General features: G+C 34.4%; 1 protein-coding gene and 1 long non-coding RNA gene across 2 annotated transcripts in view; one reads left to right on the top strand and one right to left on the bottom strand.

Annotated features, from left to right (window-relative positions):
• The window catches only part of LOC139125442 (fibroblast growth factor receptor-like), a 108,223-nt gene that overhangs the window by 33,144 nt on the left and 54,789 nt on the right, over positions 1 to 20,290 (bottom strand). The window lies entirely within an intron of this gene.
• On the top strand, positions 4,947 to 19,859 carry LOC139125617 (uncharacterized). The gene is made up of 5 exons (XR_011550301.1): positions 4,947 to 5,472; positions 8,362 to 8,456; positions 13,769 to 13,960; positions 17,258 to 17,376; positions 18,611 to 19,859. It is a non-coding gene; the product is annotated as an uncharacterized lncRNA (long non-coding RNA).

Below are 20,290 nucleotides of genomic sequence, written 5' to 3'. Positions count from 1 at the left end.
AAGGTTGGCAAACGGTTGTCAGTGGATGCATTGCTCGTGGTTTACAAAACATTCATTAGAACTAAACTCGAGTATGCATCAGTTGTTTGGAATAGTATTGACAAAGTGTACTCAGACAAACTGGAAGCTGTACAGCGTAACTTTGTTAAATATTTGTGTTATCTTGTAAATGTAAGGTTTGATGATTATTCATATGATGATATGTGTGTTATGTTTAATTTACCAATGCTGTCTAAACGGCGCACTTATTTGACCTTGTTTTTCTTCACAAATCAATTAATGCCCTTCTTGATTGCCAACCAATTTTTAATTTACACATTCCTGGGCGATCAACTAGACAGAAACGGACATTTCATGAACCTGGTGGTAGAGTTAAATTTACTAGCAATTCACTTTTTAATAGCATTCCAAAGCTATATAATAGTTTTTATCAATGTCTACCAATTTTTAACATTCCTGTTTCGAGTTTTAAAAGAAAAGCTAAAAGCATTTGCTTTTGAATTTTTACTTTGTCCTTGTTGTGCATGTCATTTGTTTTAACTTGCTTTCTTGTCCTGTAACATCATGTTATTTGTATTTTTTACTAAAATCCTCCTGTAAGTGCGGATGTATATGGTTTTTAATGTATCATATCTGTGTTGGAGTTCGAAATAAATAAATAAATAAATAAATATATTAATCGACTACGATTTTCGCCAATACGACGATAATGAAGATTACTCCGGGATTCGATGTTTCGGGATCACAGAACTTCTTACTTAAATATCTAGTAAAGAATGATTCCAGTCACATGGCTGTTCTCGAGAAGCAGTTATACTGGCTGCATGGCCTAGCATCGCGTACTCACCGTAATGTACGCAATAGCCTTCCAGTAAAGCGACAGTCTGCTGAACGTTATTACTTAATTTACTCTGTTTTGATATTTATATGCCAACAGACTTTGAGCAAGTCTACATCTGCTACAATATCATATACAATGTGTCCGACATGAAAAAGAGGGATCAATGTAAACGCACCCACATGTACACTACAATGCCAAGAGTGAATATTAACCTTCAGAGGGCAATGAAATGATCTTTCACCGTGTGCGGCATATAAATACATTGGCGAAACCTCATGAGAGGTGCTAAGGTTAGCATTTTGATCAAAAAAGTTGGTCTCATTCTTGGCAAAATCCGCGAGAGTAGAGATTTTTGCCGCCAGGTATAACTAAGGTAAGACACTCCTTGTGATAGTTGACCGCACAACTTGATGGAGCCAGTGGACCCTAGTCACTATTAAGGTAGTAATAACAGACTACAGAGAATGTGAAACGGTTCTCCTAAAAACTCACGATGACAGTAAAACGGACCTCCAGGACAATGTCACCATCAGGATTGCTGTCAAATATTTTATTATAAAATTCATATCTTAACATCGGGCACTTTTGGGAATGTAAGAGAATTCGAGAAGTTAAACTTTCAGAAAATGCAAATTTCACACTTTTATTTGTCTGTTTTCAACGTAGCGCAATACAGTATTACGCACATGAACATTGCCCTGAGGTCGCTGAGAGCGATATCGTCACGCTTGTGTGCATGGACCGTTTGGTGGTCCCTTTCCTTTAAAGTTATGCCGCTCTCTACTAATGTGCTGAATATGGCATTGTACCTATAGTGCATGGAAACATAAACAATTATTTTAGTTATTCAAATTTACTGTCACAAGATCCTGATGTAAACAATTATAAAATAACACAAAACAGCATTTGCCAATATCTATAGGCTTTCAGAAAATATATACTTTGATGGGATTATGACCTCAATTTCATACAGAGAGTTCATTAATTGGAAGGGTTCAATATTTTTCTTGTGACCTTAATCCTTCCTTTTCTATTTAGGCGAGTTCATTTACAAGTTGGTGGGCTTCGTGGACAAAATAATGCGGACAAATATGTCCGGCGTTCATATTCATATCGGATGACGTGAAGAAAAATAATTGCGTTCTACACGGACTACAAGGAAAAAGCGCACACCGACAGGTTTGACTATATTACTGTCATTGGGAAGATGTTACAACAGAACATCGAAATCTTCCAATTAATAATGTTTGTACATTCATGTCAGTTTGGGGGAACAGGAGATTGAAAGGAACATGGATGTCATTCACACCAACCTCTAAGGAAAAAAATTAAACAGTTGAAGTTACGCTTAGGGAATTCACAGTCAATAGACAAACGATAAAAATGTTTTCCAGGTCAAGAAATGGCAAATGCAAGAAATTCAAGTAAAGGCAGATGTTGTATCCTTTCATAGAGTTTCTAACCGTTATGGGATCAGTGAGATATCTCGGGGCGACTAACTCTAACATCTGCTTTGGTCTTTGGGGAAATTTTGCTTTCCAACGTCATGTCGTCTTATTTAAATCGAAATGTTTCAATATTCATTGTGATATGAAAAAAATACTCTATGTTGCATTTTTATTCGTCACGAATTCAAAAATAAAGTGAAACAAACGATTTCGTGTATGATACATTTAATGCAAGAATTACATCACAGAATATGAAAGTGTACATTGCGACTTACATTGCGTGGAAGTGGGATATGTTTTGTCAGTTTACAGTGATTGACAACAGTTTCAGTAGCAATCGAAATGGTAAATCTACATTATTGCGCAATTCATTTACACATGTATAAGTCAGTAATCGTTGAATGTTGGTGACAGAAAAAAGTGAAAAAATCTTCAGGCTGATCCTGGATACAAATGAAAGTTTGTATAAAATATACATGTCTATTTCCAGGATGATAAGACTGTATACTATGAACTATAATGAAATGAAGCACACACGGTTTCTAGCCTTTGAATAGAAAACTGAAAATTACAGTCCAAGCAAGAATTTCTAGTTTTAATACTGACAATGCAATTCACTGCAAATTTATCGATGAATATATACCGTTTTATCTGCCCTTGAAAAACGTTAAGACCACAATAAATTAATCATCAGCATAAAGATGTTACACATGTACGACTCAAGTTTATGACTGCTTAAATCGGTGTCACAAAAATTATACTGCACTAGCTTTTGCTTATTTTATGACAATCCGGGCATAAATGACCGAAAAGAAATGAATTGCGACATACCAACAAAACTCTATACTTTAAGTTCTTTTAGAGAACCTTGCCCTATTTTAAGAGTACAGGAAATACAATATAACGCATTACATATCTACTATTTTCCTCTACAATACATTGACATTGCAAGCCATGTGTACTTTATGACCGAAAACGTCAAAGAGAAGACTTTCGGTAAATCAATTACAACAGCTTTTGCTTTCCCAAAACCAGTTTTATTCTTTTCAAATATATGAGTAACATATTTTAAAGCAAAACTATCTTTTGTTCATATTTCTGGAAATTTTATGTTGGTTGCATCCATATTTTACCTTGTGAAGACACAGCCTTCATATAAGAAACTGCGGATGTAAATTTCCTACGATGAGGTCACAGCGCCCTCTTTCAAAAGAATCTCATGATTTGCCAGAGGAGGCGCTGTCACGAAATCGGCTTCACATGGGCTTCACAAGTTTTCATGGCCGGCCATCCCAGCTGGCCATCACTTGCTCACTGTCAGATCATGGACAGTTTGGAATTTACCATCGCGATCGGATGGAAATATTTGTTGCATATTATGCAGGAGTTATCACAGGATATACAGGTAATGTTTTACAAGTACATTTCACTGACAAATCAACCGTACCGGTCGTTTGTCTCTGGTGTAATTGAGATCTGATGGTTTGTCAGGACAGTCCAATACACAATCTCATCAAAATATTCCATTGTTGTGAGTTTGGAAAATTATAAAATCACCCGTGTTTTTTCCCGGCAATGAAATCAGTCAATCCATACAAATTACGGAGATCAATTTTTAGTCCGAAAACCATTTTGAGAATTTAATGATTGCATTTTCAAGAATCAATTGATTGTTTTCATTCAGTCATTATGATTCATCAAAAGTAAATTAAGTTACTCATATTTTGTTCACAAAAAATTCTCGTCATGGATTCTGGTCACTATAGACAAGTCTAGCGACTCATACACAACAAAATTTTAGCCCACACTTGATGTCTAAATCTTGTAATTCTACCAAAAATTGAGAAATTCTTATCATGACCAACTTTACTTGGCATTCCAGTGACGTCACCAATTCAAACTGCTCATTGCAATCAATGCATTTATGAAATGTCAGAAATTTTTCACCCAAAATTTTAAAACTTGGTTTTCAACCACCATAAACGTGTCCATCGAGTTGTGAACAAGAAATTTTTAGCCCACACTTGATGTCTAAAACTTCTGGATTTTGAGAAAAATGGAGAAAACCTACTGACCTACTTTACTTGAAGTCAACAAAACAATCGATGACGTCACCGATGCAGACCGTCCATTGCTTTCAATGCATTTTCAAAAAATTCCTGAATTTTTCACCAAAATTTTCACAATTCTGATCCGGATGCACATGAAGTTCTGTGTCGAGTTGAGTACAAGAGATTTTTAGTCCAAACTTGGGGTGTAGGATGTGAAAAATGTGTTAAAAATGGTGATATTTTGATGAGATTGTAATGCATATCTATGTTGATACTGAGAATACAACGATTTGGTGGTCGGACGGATACGGCCACGACTTCCACCTGTGGTAGCAATTGTTGTTGTGATGTCATCATTGACTGCAATGAACTCTGGGTAATACACAAAACCTTCAAATAATACACAATCCAATTGTCCATCAGATCTCAGTTTTACAATGCCAGTACTAGCTGTTGTACAATATAAATATTGCCGTGTGAATCGACATCCAAGCCTTGTGGATACTGTAACCTATCATTGCGATATGAATTCAGAAAATTCAAATCAGAATCTAAAACATAAATGACATATTTGTTGTAGTCTGACACTAAGAGATGGTTGTTGCTAGTAGCCATTACAGAGTGTGGATTACTGAATTGATCACTGACTCTTGCAACAAGTTTTCCATCTTTGATGTTGTATTTGATCAAACTTTTACCTTTGCTGTCAGTGACAAAAATAAATGCTGCCATTACAGTAATGCTCCTAACCTCAATGTCTGCACTTTGGGGAATAATTTGAATAATTTTTTTATTTTGGTCACAAATAATTATTTGGTTATTACCGATGTCAGTGATAAAGAAGTGACCATCAGGGGATATGGCCACAGCATACGGCCTGAATTCTTTGTTAAACTGACCATCAAATCTGATAATTTCTATGACCACCTTATTCTTATTGAGTATTTGTATGCGATGGTTTTCTGTGTCACAGATCACAAGCTGATCTCCATGCCATGCCAGACCCTTTGGATGATTAAACTGTCCTGGCTCTGTACCAGACTCCTCACTGCCCAATACCTGCAATGTCCACTCAGAACCTGAGGAGTAACAAAGAGGTCAAAGGTCAATCTAAATGTAAACAATACTGCAGGTAAGTTTTCACTTCTCTATTTTTTGAAATTATTGTTGTTAAGATTTTTTTCTGTATGACAGGAGTGAAAGATTATATCCATAATTTATTAAAATGTTACTGCCATTTTACCTGTGAAGAACAGGACAATTTTAATGTCAACCTCAATGTAAGCAAAACTATTACAGGTAGGTTTTCACTTCTTTTGGGGAGTTTATCATTGCAATTTTACCATGACAGTAAATATAAAGTTTATTGTTTCACTTAGTTGTCATACAGGGATATTCTTTGATGAAGCCTATTATGTCAACTGTGGTCAGTCTTTGGTTTTGTTGAAATCATAACACTATTTGAAAATACTTACATTTTAAAATGTGTGGAGTTTGCTCAAAGTGTATTTTAGTATGCTTCTCAGAGTCACAAACTCAAACCAAACCATTTTATGATTTATTATTGGTCTATAATTTTTGTGTATTCATTTCAAAAGAAAACATAAAAATGTCAATAGAGAATTGAATTTTAGTGCCTTATTTTTGTTGAGTCACATAGAGAGGAACCGTGAATTTAAAATTATTTTATGTATTTTCCTTCTTGATTCAAAACATTGCTCTCTTAACTGTAAAAAAGAATAATTGAACATAATGTATGGGCAAAGTGCAAGTTGTACATAGTACAATGACCAAACCAAAAATTGAAATTCATCTTTGCAATTTGAAGTATTCTCATTTCTTTGTTTTATTGAGTTTTTTTAACTTCTTCGTCACAGTAAGGGACATCTTATTTTAAAACTCTGACCAAGCATTGTATCTCAGGCTTCACAGTCAAAATTTTAAATGTTTTCTGCGATGGTCTTTGTCAAAGTCTTTGGGATCATGACGATGGAAAAATATTATTTATAGATTTTTACCCATGGCCCTATAAAATGGCATTCACTTGGAATTTCAAATCTTCAATGAGCAGCCCTTGCAACCTTTCATAATTATGTGTCTTGTATTATGTATGAGTTCATTTTTTAAAAGCACACATACGAAGAAATACAGGATATGTACTGAATGTGGTGTCAGACCACTGAAAGTACTTTGGTGGGTCAGTGAAAATTTTAGTTTGGTTTACCTCAGGTTTATTATCTGTATACATAACCTTCATTTTCACACTTATTTTGACCTCCATTACCAATTTGGCGTTGTCAAAATATTTTTGCTTCATCAGACAATATTTATAATGATTTTCAGATTGGCAGCTACCTTGTCTGTAATATTGTAATTCTTTGCAAAACATTTTGCAGTACAGAAATATCCTATCAATGTTAACAAAATTCATGACAACTGGGAATGAATCTGGTTTTCTCTCAAAACTTTATGTTTTAAAAATTGTTGTTTGAGATTATCTTGGCAGTTGAGAAATACCAACACAGCATGTACATCAAAGGAATCACAATGATCAGTCTGACTTGTATTCTAAAAAACATCTCAGTTTAAATCTGACATCAGTTCTTTGTTATTCAGGTCAATCATAGAACTCATCAATTCAGTGTATTGTTCTTCTGTACTTGACATTGATTTTACAAGAAGTTGAATTTTTGTATAATGTAGCAATTTGACTAAATATCCTGCATAGCGGCATGTACATACAAAATTAAGATTTGTGATGACACAGATCTAGTTTGAAAGTCCACAGAGTGAGGCTCCCATCTCAGGATACACTACAGTATAAATTAAAGCTTGCAGGACTCAAATTTGCACTTTGGACAGCCAGAGTTAAACTTGTAGTATTATCTCTCTTGGCGAATTATGAATGTATTCAATATGCAATCACACTATCATGAGATGAATTAAATTTCTGCTGGAATGACAGCTCATATTGAAAACTTGATAGCTCAGTCAATTTTGAACATGATATACATCAAGCTCTTGTTATGAGTTTAGTTAAAGTAGCAGAATTTAGCATGAATTGACTGGAATGACAGTTCATATTGAAAACTTCAGCTCAGCAAAGTTATTCTTGAAACATGATGTGTATTGATTTCTAGCCTGTATTGACTGTTGCACCCCCTGTTATGAGTGTAGTTTAGCATGCACTGTTACAATAGATGTGTATTGAAGACAAATGACATTGTGTTTACTGTTTTGATGTTTATTTTGAGCTTTGATGTTTTTCAAAGCTAAATACCAACTATACTTTTACCAATAATCCTAATCTTATGGATTGTGTTTTATGCTTTCATGTCATTGTAAATAAATAAATAAATAAACAAATAAATAAATAAATAAATAAATAAATAAATAAATAAATACATTTTGATGTATTTGTATTAAAAGGGCCAGTAGCTGAAACTGTTGGTGACTTTGCCTGTCCTTTTGGTTAGGGATTTATGCCTGAGAAGGTTAAAGTTATCTATAGTCTTATTGTTCATCTCCAAAAAACATGTTGAGATACACGGTATTCCACACCTCAACTCAGCTGATAGAATGACTTCACCTGACTTTTTGGTGAGTGATTTAGTTAAGACAAAGTTAAAGTCTGATTGTTCTCCTCCGAGAGACATGTTGAGATACACAGTATTCTGCATGTCAACTCAGCTTGTACATGAGTGAACTTCAAAATATTATTTTATTGTTAATTTTTGAATTCCACTCCAGTCTGGAATTCTTATTTGAACAGACACAGTGCATTTTACATGTCCATTGATTCTGAGTTGGCAAATTGTTAAAATGTTGGTGTTTTAACATGCATTAGGGTGTGGCACAAGAAGTGACGATTGATGTACAAAACAAAACTGAAAAAAAAACATCAAAAGTTACAGCTACTGTCTGTTAAAGTGTCTCTCACTCTTGTAAGTGTAAAAGATTGACTTCATTTATGTTACGTTGATTCCTTAGACTTTAACCTTTTTGTTTTATTTTAATTTAGGAACAGACTGCAAACACCTTGATGTTACAATAACCAAATGATAGAGGGCGCTGTTAGCCTATCAAGTGCCGAGTAAGCAAGACCAGTCCTGTAGGGTAGGTGTTTATGTTTTATGACAAATTTGCAAAATCATAGTGTCAAGATTTTGAGACAATATGCTGATTTTATCTGAGTCTGTGTTCCAATATTTCAGATCTATGACAACACAGCAACATACAGGGAATCAGAAACAGAAGGATAGACCTGTTATGGTTATGACACAAACAATGGCTGGAAAATTATGCAGAAATTAATACAAATTGACTAGTGCAATTATATTATTTCGTTTTTGCCGTGCAAATCAGACGCAATTGTGATTTTTTTTTCATTATTTAGTGGTTCTGTGTAAAGAATTACTACAAGAGCACATACTTCATATTTTAATATGCACTTTATTTATTTATTTATTTATTTATTTATTTATTTATTTATTGTTGGAACCCTTTAATAGTCGCACCAGCGGCTTACTGACTACGCATGCGCTTATTCATAATATACTATGCGAGTAACCGGAAGTGTACCCTTCTTTCATTGGCGCCGCCATGTTTTTTTGGAGTACTCGTAAATAAACAAAAACGAAACAAATTACTATTATATAACATGCCTTTATAAAAATATACCTCTTTTATTAGCCAGTAAATGTTATTATGCACCTTGTCGCTGATACAAAATATCGTTAATATAGATAAAGGGAGAAAACTGTCGTGGCATATGAACGGTGGCATACGCAAAAGAATGCTGGGATTGAATTATAGAAGAGCACCCCCTGTGTCAATAATTAGATTCATTAATTGCCAGTTTTTAGACGGAATGCTATATTTCAGCTTGCAAGTGGAAGGTGGGCAGTGCGGTTACCATTGCAATGATAACGATTGCATAATACGTCCCTTGCTAATCGCAATAGGCTGTTATCATTGTAAAAATTGCCAATTTTTGTCCAAAATTTTTACACGCTACAGAAAATCACGGTCCCTCCACAAAATACCTGCCCTGCTGCAGGGTTTGACGTCGTGTACGTACATGAACTGCTTTCATCAGAGGGAAACTGGGCATAGTTGTCATATAAACGTTTATGAAGTAACAATTACAGTTTATCATGAATCAATACAAATAACATTGCCAATCTTTAATAACCCTGGCGCGACACCAAGGGCTGAGCCCTATATAATATTAGCAGGGGCTCACTGAAAACAATAGGAGTAGCAAATTACACTTGGCACTGGAAATGCAAATAAAAAGTCACAGAAAAAGTTACTCAGTTGCACTTAGAGAACTATGTCACAGTGATCATCAAATTTCCTTTCTCAACCTGTAATGTTTAATCAATCTTGGCATGCCTATCACTTTATTTTTATTTATAACTGACGGTAAAATGGAGCAATTATTCATGACAAAATTCTACCAAAACCATAATAGCATACTGCTGCTGTGACTTACTGTTGTACCGGTATAGGACTTTTCACTAACTTTTCATTAACTCAGTTTTCTGTGTAGCTAAGTACAGACAATTCAGAATTGTTCTTTATGGCTGTCAACACTTTATAATTTCACAAGTTAAACTTAAAAATTGGTGGCAGGTCATTCCAAAAACTGAATCTTTATGCCCTGTCAATTTATAATAATAATATTCTCCAGCATTGTGTGAAAAACTTGAATAAATAAAGAAACTGAATCAAAGTTTTTAAAAATTAGTGTGTAAGAGCATCAGCAATTCAGATCAGTGGTAATGTGTAAAATTATATTTAGGGAACATTTCTTCCGTCATACAGTGTACATGTCTTCAATGAATATAACTTTGTTGACATTATGCACAATGTCAAATGCCAAATCAATTATGACACTGAAATTCCTTTTTTTAGGGTTGTTTGTATCTTTGGCTGCATTCACAAAAATGGTTGGGGGGGGGCCTGGAGGAATTCAGGGGGTATATGAAATTTTTTGGGGTAGCAGATGGGGACTTGAAAGTTTAGCTCTGGCAATGGGGGACCAGAAAATTTTTTGAATGAAATATTATATATTATTGCCTGAATACATGGGTTTATGTGCCCGAGAGCAGGTGACAAATTTGCCCGCTGCCAGAGGGGCAAATTGTCTCCTGCTGCGAGGGTACATAAACCCATGTATTCAGGCAATAATATTTTCATTACATGCCTTTCACAGTTAACACTATATGACATTGGTTACATACAGGCATTCTCAGACAATTTTACCATTATCGACCAGCATCAAACAGATTTTCACGAATGTCAAAATAGGAGTGCGTGCATTGATATTTTAATCTAGTGTTAAGTGTCTAGTGCTTGACTGGACCGGGTAACCATGGAAACCAGCCAGTACTGTACATCATTCATTGGCCCGCTAACTCCCTGGATGTTCCTATTCAAGTCAATGCACAGATTTGCACTCACATCGAGGCATGAAATAAAACATTTTAATGTCATCATCAAATTGTTGTAATATTAGTAATAATTAAACAAAACATAGAACATTTTTGTCACATTTTTCATGACTTTGTCTAAGCGTGTATGATTTTTTGTAAAAAATCAAAGCACATGAGCCTAGTTAGCGGGGCAGAAGCTGGAACTGATAATTTTTAAATATTTCTGTGCAATATATCAATTACAGTTTCTTGCTGACTCCCTACAGCATGCTGAAACACACAATTCAGTTTGTCGACAAAGTCTGATTAATATAATATGTATTAGGTGATAAATGATTTACAATCCAGACTGACAGTCAGTTGTCAGTGATACAAATGCATGGTACACATACACAGGCTGTGTTGTCAAGCTGAATACTGGATAATTCAACATGCTGGGAAGTAGAACAAGAACATTGTTGTATAAACTGATCAAAAATGGTGTCAAATGCAGTGCACTGCATACTGGCAGTGACCGAGAAAGCTCTGACTTTGATGCGGTTCATGAAAAGTTTGGGTCATATGAGGCAAATGACAGTGAAATAGACTTGTACATAAGATCAGGCCAGAGAGCAACACATGATATGGAAGACCAGGAGACTTGAAAGTATCAGGAATTTTAGAACTGTAGCATATATGACTATAATCAAATATTAAAGAAAAAAGATGGGGTCACCATGCCTGATTTTCTAAATTTTCACATTTTCATCGTAAAATAACACAAAAGTAAAACTTTGAACTGAAAAGACTGTGTGTAATTTTAATGAAAAAATGTGCTACTAAATCGAATTATTTATTTTTTCACCAAATTTGCAATATTACACCCAAAATTTTAGAGATTAATCTCTGAAATTTTGGGTGAAATAATGGCAAATTTGGTATGTATGTATTTATTTTATGGAATATTTTAGCCTTAACTTAAAGTTTTGGCAATACAACCATCTCTCGTTCCATATGCCATCCTGGATTGCTGGGTCAAAGGTAACTTTGGGAAAATAAAAGTCAATAGACAAAAGTTGGCTATTGACAAGTGGGACTCTTTCTGCCAAACTTTACATGATTTTAGCAAACTTAAATAACTCAAGCTTCGCAGAATGTTTTACTCAGCCATTGGCACGATAGAATGAACAAAGTTGCAGGAGATTTTTTCGTAGTATGGTGTGGCCCGGGAGATGTGTGGCATCAACGATGGAATGCAGGTACAGCCATCTATCTTGTCGTACACTGCATGCAATGTGCAGATGAAATCCAATTCATCTATTTTCGTTTGCCTTTGTTGGCATTTTATACGTTCGCTTTGGAAAGTCATTTACCAGTGTCATGTCAGTTACTGGCTGGAAACTTTCTACCCTGGTATACTTACGGAATAAAGACTCTTGAAGTTGAACTTGGGCTTTACTGACTATGGTCTCCTTGACCTTTAACAAAATGACCTTTGACCTAATGTGGTTGTTACAAAGGTGAAGACAAGCAAAATGGAAAATGAAAGTAAAGCTGTTTACTTCTCTATTTTGTTATTGCTGTAATATTGCGGCTTTAAGTTACTGAACTGTCAAACATATCAAACATGTCGCAAGTACATTTGAATTTGACAGATAGCAACATGTGTTTGTATGAGTGGGAGGTATCATCAGATGAAAAGTGTTTATAATAACCACAGCCTGTATATGATGGGATTAAATGAACCACTTGATAAACTGTCATTGACATGAATTCACACAATTTCTTAATGACTTGCCCATTTTTCAATACCTATAGCAATGTATAATTGATTTTGTGTGTGAGCTGAAAGTGTAGATACAGTCTGTTGCATTGAGCAGAGCTAGCATTGTATACACCCATCTTCAGTCAAATTTCCTAGAAAGGGTTTATTATGATTTTATACCTCTCAGCCATCTCTTGCAGGATTTAGGAAAGATCTTAGCCTTTTTTATTCACTTTATCATTTCTGCAGGGAATTTGTCCAGAAACTGTTAGCAAGGGATGGTCTTTACCTTTACCAACATGGTACAGGTTTGTTGGACTTTAATTTGCAGGGAATTGTCAACAGTGGAATGAAATGTATTAACTGACAGAACAATGGTATCACTATCACCAGGCTTACTTAGTCTGGTAAGCCAGAAGTGAAGGTGACTCTACCTGAGAAAGTTAGCAAAGATTTTCGTACTTACAGTGAGAATGTCAGGGAGCTTTTAGGGTGCCAATAACTGTACTTTTCCAAGTAGACAAATCAATATGATGTAAGGAAGGCAAAAATGGCAAATCTGGAAACTTGAATATGTCCATGAAGCACAGAAATATCACCAAGACAAAGAAAATTAACATAATGTCTTTTGACTACAGTCACACTGTTACATTGGTCACTGGATTTCATTCACCAGAACTGAGTAAGAATACACTGGAAAAATTCAGTGGTGACAATTCAAAACCAATTTCAAACGGTGATCAATTCAATGATGCTGTTAGTCAAGCAGCACAGAAGTCACCAGCTGGAGAGTTTCCTGAAATAGCTGACTTCAAGTCAACTGTATTAAGTGAATGTTTATTTCTTTCAATAGGTAACAGGATAGATGTCCTATATTGTACGTAACTGTATCAACTATAGACTATGAGAGGGATACTGTCAATCATTGTGATGTACTAATCACACTATATCTAAGTCATTTTTATGCCAGGTTTATTCAGTCTTACAGATTCAAGGCAAGTCTGTCAGGCTTATTCCAGTACAGTAACCAGAGGGAGGTACAGATTGTGGCTTGTTTGAAATATTGCTTTCACAGTCTCTCTTTCAGAAACATCCATTCACTGTTTCATCATACACTGATGAGGAACTACCTACATAATTGTTTTGGAAATAAAACTAAACATATTTTGACCCATTTCCAAAATGTAGACAAATAGACAAAGGAAACCTGAGGTAATTCAATATGGTGTTTATTGTATTTGCAGACAACCTGCATAATATGATGGATGCAAGGAATGGTGTGCAGACTGTGTAGATATCCCGGAAGATGTTTTCCAATATGAAGATATGCCAAGTGGAGCGGCAGAGTGTGCAATTCATGAACAACATTCTTTGAATTTCACTTTTATCTGTTGGGAAAAATATACTCATATCCATGCAGAAATATTCTGTCTGAGGTATGGCATTTATTTAAATTGTAAATAGCAAACACACAACCACACTTTATATATATATATATATATATATATATATATATATATATATATATATATATATATATATATATATATATATATATATATATCTATTACTTAAATATAATATATATGCATAATGTATAAACTAGGACTGGAACTAATGCAGTTGGAGAGTCTGGAGTTTCTTCTGAATTGAATCATTTTTTTTAGAGAAAAAAGTTTCAAATTTGTTGGGTAGTGTCACTTTGTTTCCCCCTTATTTGCCAAATTTATATTGAAGATCCATATTGAAGGACTTTTTGGCACATTCAAAGGGAAAGGCATGTCAGAAGTTTTTGCTAATGATTAATCCTATGTTTAAAGTGAGGAAAAATTATTTCAAAAGTGGTTTAATTTCCAGATACAGTTTTGTAGTACCAATGGTCAATGGCTTTGCTACACCATGAAGGTAGCACAACACAAAGCTTACATCACTTGTTGGGGTCAAAGGTTACAGTGTTGGCTCTCCGAGTTTGTTGATACTTCATGGACTCTCTGGCTCTTACTGATTCGTACTCTTTCAGTGTAGAGAACTCGACTCTTAGAACGCACCTCGGGGACAGACATTCGGAATCTCAAAGTTTTACAATTCTCTTCTGATATACCACATGTGGGGATTCATTTTTTGCTCACGTGTTGACACACGTGAGCATATGTCGCAGCAATGTCTGTCTGTCTGTCTGTCTGTCTATCTGTTTGTCTGTGTACTCAATATCTCAAAAACGGTTCATCAGATCAGAATCAAATCTGGTACATAGATTCAGTATGCAAATGGCAAGAACTGATTAGTTTTTGGTGGGTGTGGCTTGCTAACTTTTTGCTCATTTGCATAATTAATGATTTTAGAAAAAAACACCTATATATTGACAACGACTGCACACAATTTGATAAGATTTATTACAAATGTTGATCACACCAAGATATATCAGCTGTGAAAGGGATGAAGGGGTGACATAAAAGATAATGGATAATTTGCATATTTAATGAACTTTCCTCATTAGGGATATATATCTGATTTGACTTGATCAAAATTGACAAAACTTGGTATGTATATTGAAGATACTATGATTTAACATTATTGAAAGTCATTACGCATTTTTATTTCGTCAAACTCTTAATTTGCATATTTAATGAACTTTTGAAATTAGGGATATTTATTTGAATTGACTTGACCAAAATTGATGAAACTTGCTATGTACATTGAAGACACTATGATATAACATTATTGAAAATCATTAATCAGTTTTACTTCAGCCAATCCCTATTTACATATTTAATGAACTTCACAAATCAGGGATATATATCTGAATTGACTCGACTGAGGTTGATGAATCTTGCTACATAATATTGAAGATACTATAAAACAACATTATTGATAATTATGAAACTTTTTTACTTCAGCCAATTCCTAATTTGCATATTTAATGAACTTTCCTAATTAGGGATATTTATCTGTATTGACTATACCAAATTTGATGAAACTTGGTATGTACATTAAAGATACTATGATACAACATTGAAAGTCATTAAGAATTTTTATTTTAGCCGATTCCGTATTTGCAAATTTAATGATTTTTCCTAATTAAGGATATTTATCTGTCTTGACTAGACCAAAGTTGACGAACTGCTTTGTACATTAAAGATACTATGATACGACATTATTGAAAGTCATTTAACATTTTTACTTCGGCCAATTCCTAACTTTTTGCATTTTAATGAGAACATTTCAGTCAATTCCCAATTTGCATATTTTAATGAACTTTCCTGATTGGGGATATACACTTGGCTTTAGAATCAATCTGTGGTGAATATTATTCATTATGTTGATCATAACACTTTCAATGAAGTTGCAAACATGTGGCGAAGGTTCAAATTTATACATAACTTTAATATATAATGAAACACGTGAGCATGTTCAGTTCATATCTGGCAAAGCTCTTGGTGAAAGAAAACTTTTCACCGGCTTATTTTTTCGAAATTTGAAAATTGTTATTTTTCTCCACAGAGGGATGGTGGCCATTTTGAATTTCTAATATCGGTAAATCTTTGGTAATTTGTTTCTCTAGTACCAAAATTTGCACGGTGAACCCCTATTTTTATTCTTGATTTTGAAAGAGAATGATTGAAAGATTCCTTGAGGAAAGTTAGAGCAAAAGTTTAAGTCTTTCACTTTTGAGGTGCATACTACCTTAATTTATACATTCACTTTAAGCAGCAAAGTGCTCAATGACAAAATCTAGGGTTGTTATTGCTATAGCTGATTTGGTCTGTACATTTCAGTGTATATTTCAGTGCATAGAAAGTGATGCTATATTTCAGTGCATAAAGTGATGCTACCCACGGTGCTCCTTGATTTTTACAAACTGAGATCACGTGTTGACCTGAAGCAAATTTCTCTTGTACATAAACAATTATTACATGTCTTAAGGCATTTCTTTCATGACTGTGCTTTCTAAATAACTTTCCACGTTGGTTATCGACGTCAATCCCTTTTCCACTTTGAGACGGCAATTTTAACTGCAATATTTCTGACTGCCACACACAATAATTTCAGTTAAACTTGGATAATACTACACCAGTCAAATAGAGTGTGTGTGTTGGTTAGAAAATTCTTGTCATGTTTAACATGAGAGGTACCGGTACTGAGACTGTATAAGTCACAATATGTTTTCACTTCACATGGAAACATAGTACAGTGCACGTCAGTTGTACAAGAATGAAGAATCGGTCAGAATCAGTAAACTTAAGTGTCATGTTTGTGTTGAGATTTTTTATGTTTTTTTATTGAATTACATTACCCCCTTGTCTATTGCAAGGTAAATGAAAACTGGAGAGTAAATTGCATGTTTCAACACCAGTTTCAGTAATCTTGCAAACATAGCTGTGAAGTATATCATATATTTATTTCAATTTTTACATGCTATGAGTAGTTTTGTCGTAAACAGTGATTCAGATTTCAAAATTTTCTTTGACATTATTCTATTTTCATTTCAGTCACATATATCTTCTTGACCGTAAATCTCAGATAGTGCCCTGCATTTTCCGATCAAATCTTTTCCTTCACAATATCAAGATAACTTGTTTATAATTATAGTTTTGTATGTATTAACAATGGAAATTCAAATTTTACAAAACAGTGGACATGAATGTTGAAACAGATATTAATTTCATAGGGTACTGAGTCAGATGTTCTCTTGCTCTACCAGGCTAAAATGTGTGTTCTGAATTCTTTTTCAGCTGTTACTGAACCATGTCAGATAAGCCGAGCCGGTGTATTAGAATTAACTCAATCAACAACTTGCTATGTGGACAGACAGAGCCACTTCAGGGGCATCTAAAACACCCTCACGTGACAGGTATTTGTAACATAACAACAACAAACAACATTTAATTTCCTTTCGTCATTGCTGCCGAACAGAGCTCTGCATCACGTGGCAATAACTGGTCTGACAATGAGATCAGACGTTGGGCTGATGTCAGTCTTGGCAAATGAAAGTATACAGAGAATGCTAAACAGAATCTGTAGCGACAGCCATGTTTACAAAAATATTGCTGAAAAGGGTCTACACAAGGGTTTAAACAGAACAGCTGATCAGTGCTACTGCAAGATAAAGGCACTCGTTAAAACTGAATTACAAAGAAGTTGTTGCCAGCAACAGACAGTACGACAGTACAACATCGTTATGTCAGGCATCTTGGTACAATGCTGTACGCTTGGCCATATACACCTTTTGAACTCAAGAGGGTGCATTAAGCCTGCTAAAACATCAAAACAAAGACTTAATTTTGTGTGTGTGGACACAAGCAGACTCAAACTATTAGTCCCCTGTGTTTGCAAATCACAAATAGTGTTGCAGAAACGTTTCCAAGATTCCCAGTCTGAACGCAGTAACATTTTATTTGAGATTGGCAAGTACTGATTAGTTTTTGCATAGTTGATACTAATTTGCATAATTATTTGTTCAAAAATCATATTTTCTCAAAATAATATTATCATATCTAATGAGAATCTTCTTACATATGTTATTGAATCAATCATGGGGCAGTTGCTGAAGATTGCTTATTTACATCTTTAGTGAACTTTCCTTACTAGGGATGTATAGATGGTTTTACTTCACCAAAGTTGATGAAACTTGCAATATATGTTGAAGATACTGTGATATAACAGTTATGAAAGAAATTTATTTTAGGGCTAATTTCCAATTTTTCAGTCAAACAAATGTTTCCTTCCAAAGCAATTACCAGAAATTTTTTTGACTTTTATGCGTACATGCAAGGATTTTTCATTCTGATTTGACTAAACCTCATGGTGAAATTTGCATAAGTGAATTTTTCTGGACAAATGTTTGACCAAAATATACTCTTCTCTGAAAGTTTTTGGCAGATAGTGTCTGATGTATGATTTCCTTCACCTTCAATCCCATTGGAGCAAAGTGTCAGTGATGTTATTATAAAATTTTGGTAATTTTAATTACTTATGATATGGAATGTTCTAGATATACCTGTAAGCAAAGAGTTGATGTTTGAATATTGATAGAAGAGACAATCTACAATTGACTATTCAATTATTTGTCTTTGGTTTGTTCACAGATGGAAACTTTTGTGGTAGGCAACAAGCATATGGCACACTTCTTCACAAAAAGGCAGTAGAATGTTGGTTGATAGATAGACCTTGAGAGTATGTGTAACATCACAATTACATACATGCAGTTATACATTGTAGTCAATGACAATACGCAATATTGCCACTTTTCAAACTTCATATATTTTTTTATGAAAACACTAATTATCTTGGCAAACCAACAGTTACTTTAATTAGTTTCAGAATCTGTACTTTGTACTTTGCAATGATCCTATCAACGTTGAGTTCCAGGCAATAATGAATACACAAAACATGTTTTTACATATATATTGAATTGGTTTATCACAGTATTCCCACTATTGGTGCAGGACTTTTTGGCAAGTAAGAGGACATTATGTTACCTTTGGAATACAGCTAAATATTTGCCGGCTAGATTGTGTGATCTTGTAGAAATATTGACGATTTAGTGCTATAAACCTCAATAATATATTGGTTTTATCCCAGCACATTCAAAATGACTTTCATTATTCAAGTTCAATTGAAAAAGAATATATAGCATACTTTTTCCTAAGTTCTTACCTCAACCTTCACATGTCATTGATCACTTTTCTAACCATACAACTACCATCACATTTACATTTATTTTCATCTTTCAAAACTTCAGTTTCCTTTTGGACTTTGACAGTGCAGTTAAAAATAGAAATCATTCGTTTCAATGTCTGCCTGTAAGAGCTAGAGACCACTTTTCACACTCAATAAATTAATTTCACTTTGACTTCTGTTAAATTGTGATCCCAGTAATTCCATACATCAAACCAATTATTCTGTATTTTTTCTAGTGTTTTTTGAAATTGAATTGCAGTCAATTTCTCTAAGCCCACTTATTCATCGAAATGGAACAGTTCTTGTGTTTTTGACTATTATTAAACCTTATTGCAAACCCTGTTCTGTGATAGGGAATATCAGACTTTGAAATGTCAATTGGGTTAAGCCCAGAATCTGAATACAGTATTACAATCAATAGAACATGTGCAAACGTAGTCTCAGTTACCCAGACTGCTCTGCCCCTACATAGTCTGGGGAAATTCCATTCAAAAATCTCGAAGGAAGATGGTACAACACAGACAAGAGCATCCATCCTTGAAAAACTGATCTGTGATATAATAGTTATGTTTTGAGACAAAGTCATGGATAATATGGCTTCAAGGTTCTGTAGACGTGACTTTTGAAATTCATCTTTAGTAAGTGTGAACGTATGACTTCTATGTCTTAATTGGATCAGTTTACAGACAAGTATAAGACAACTGACCCAGGATATAAATGTCATATTTCACACTCAATACTTATGAAAGCCATTTGTACATAATCTTGAACATGTGTCCGAAGATAATAATTATATCATAGATCAGTTGCTCCCAGGGTGCATAGCTCTTGTCTATGTCATGTCATCTCGCTCTTAGAGTTTTTAATGGGATTTCCCAAGACTGAAGGGTTGGCCAGAAGAGAGTCCTGCAGAGCAGTCTGGGTAACTGAGACCAGTACAAATGCATATTGAAATCCATGTATTTCAATATGCGTTTGTGCACATCTGTTTGTTTGTACTGCCATCACCAATTTCCTGTGCGTACTGAATATGTAGGACACTGCCTGTCTATGTTTTATATTCTTGAGTGCAAATGTATGGAAAA

Source organism: Ptychodera flava, assembly GCF_041260155.1.
Source record: "Ptychodera flava strain L36383 chromosome 3 unlocalized genomic scaffold, AS_Pfla_20210202 Scaffold_25__1_contigs__length_14229661_pilon, whole genome shotgun sequence".
Lineage (NCBI taxonomy): Eukaryota > Metazoa > Hemichordata > Enteropneusta > Ptychoderidae > Ptychodera > Ptychodera flava.
This window is presented reverse-complemented; position numbering and strand designations above follow the sequence as displayed.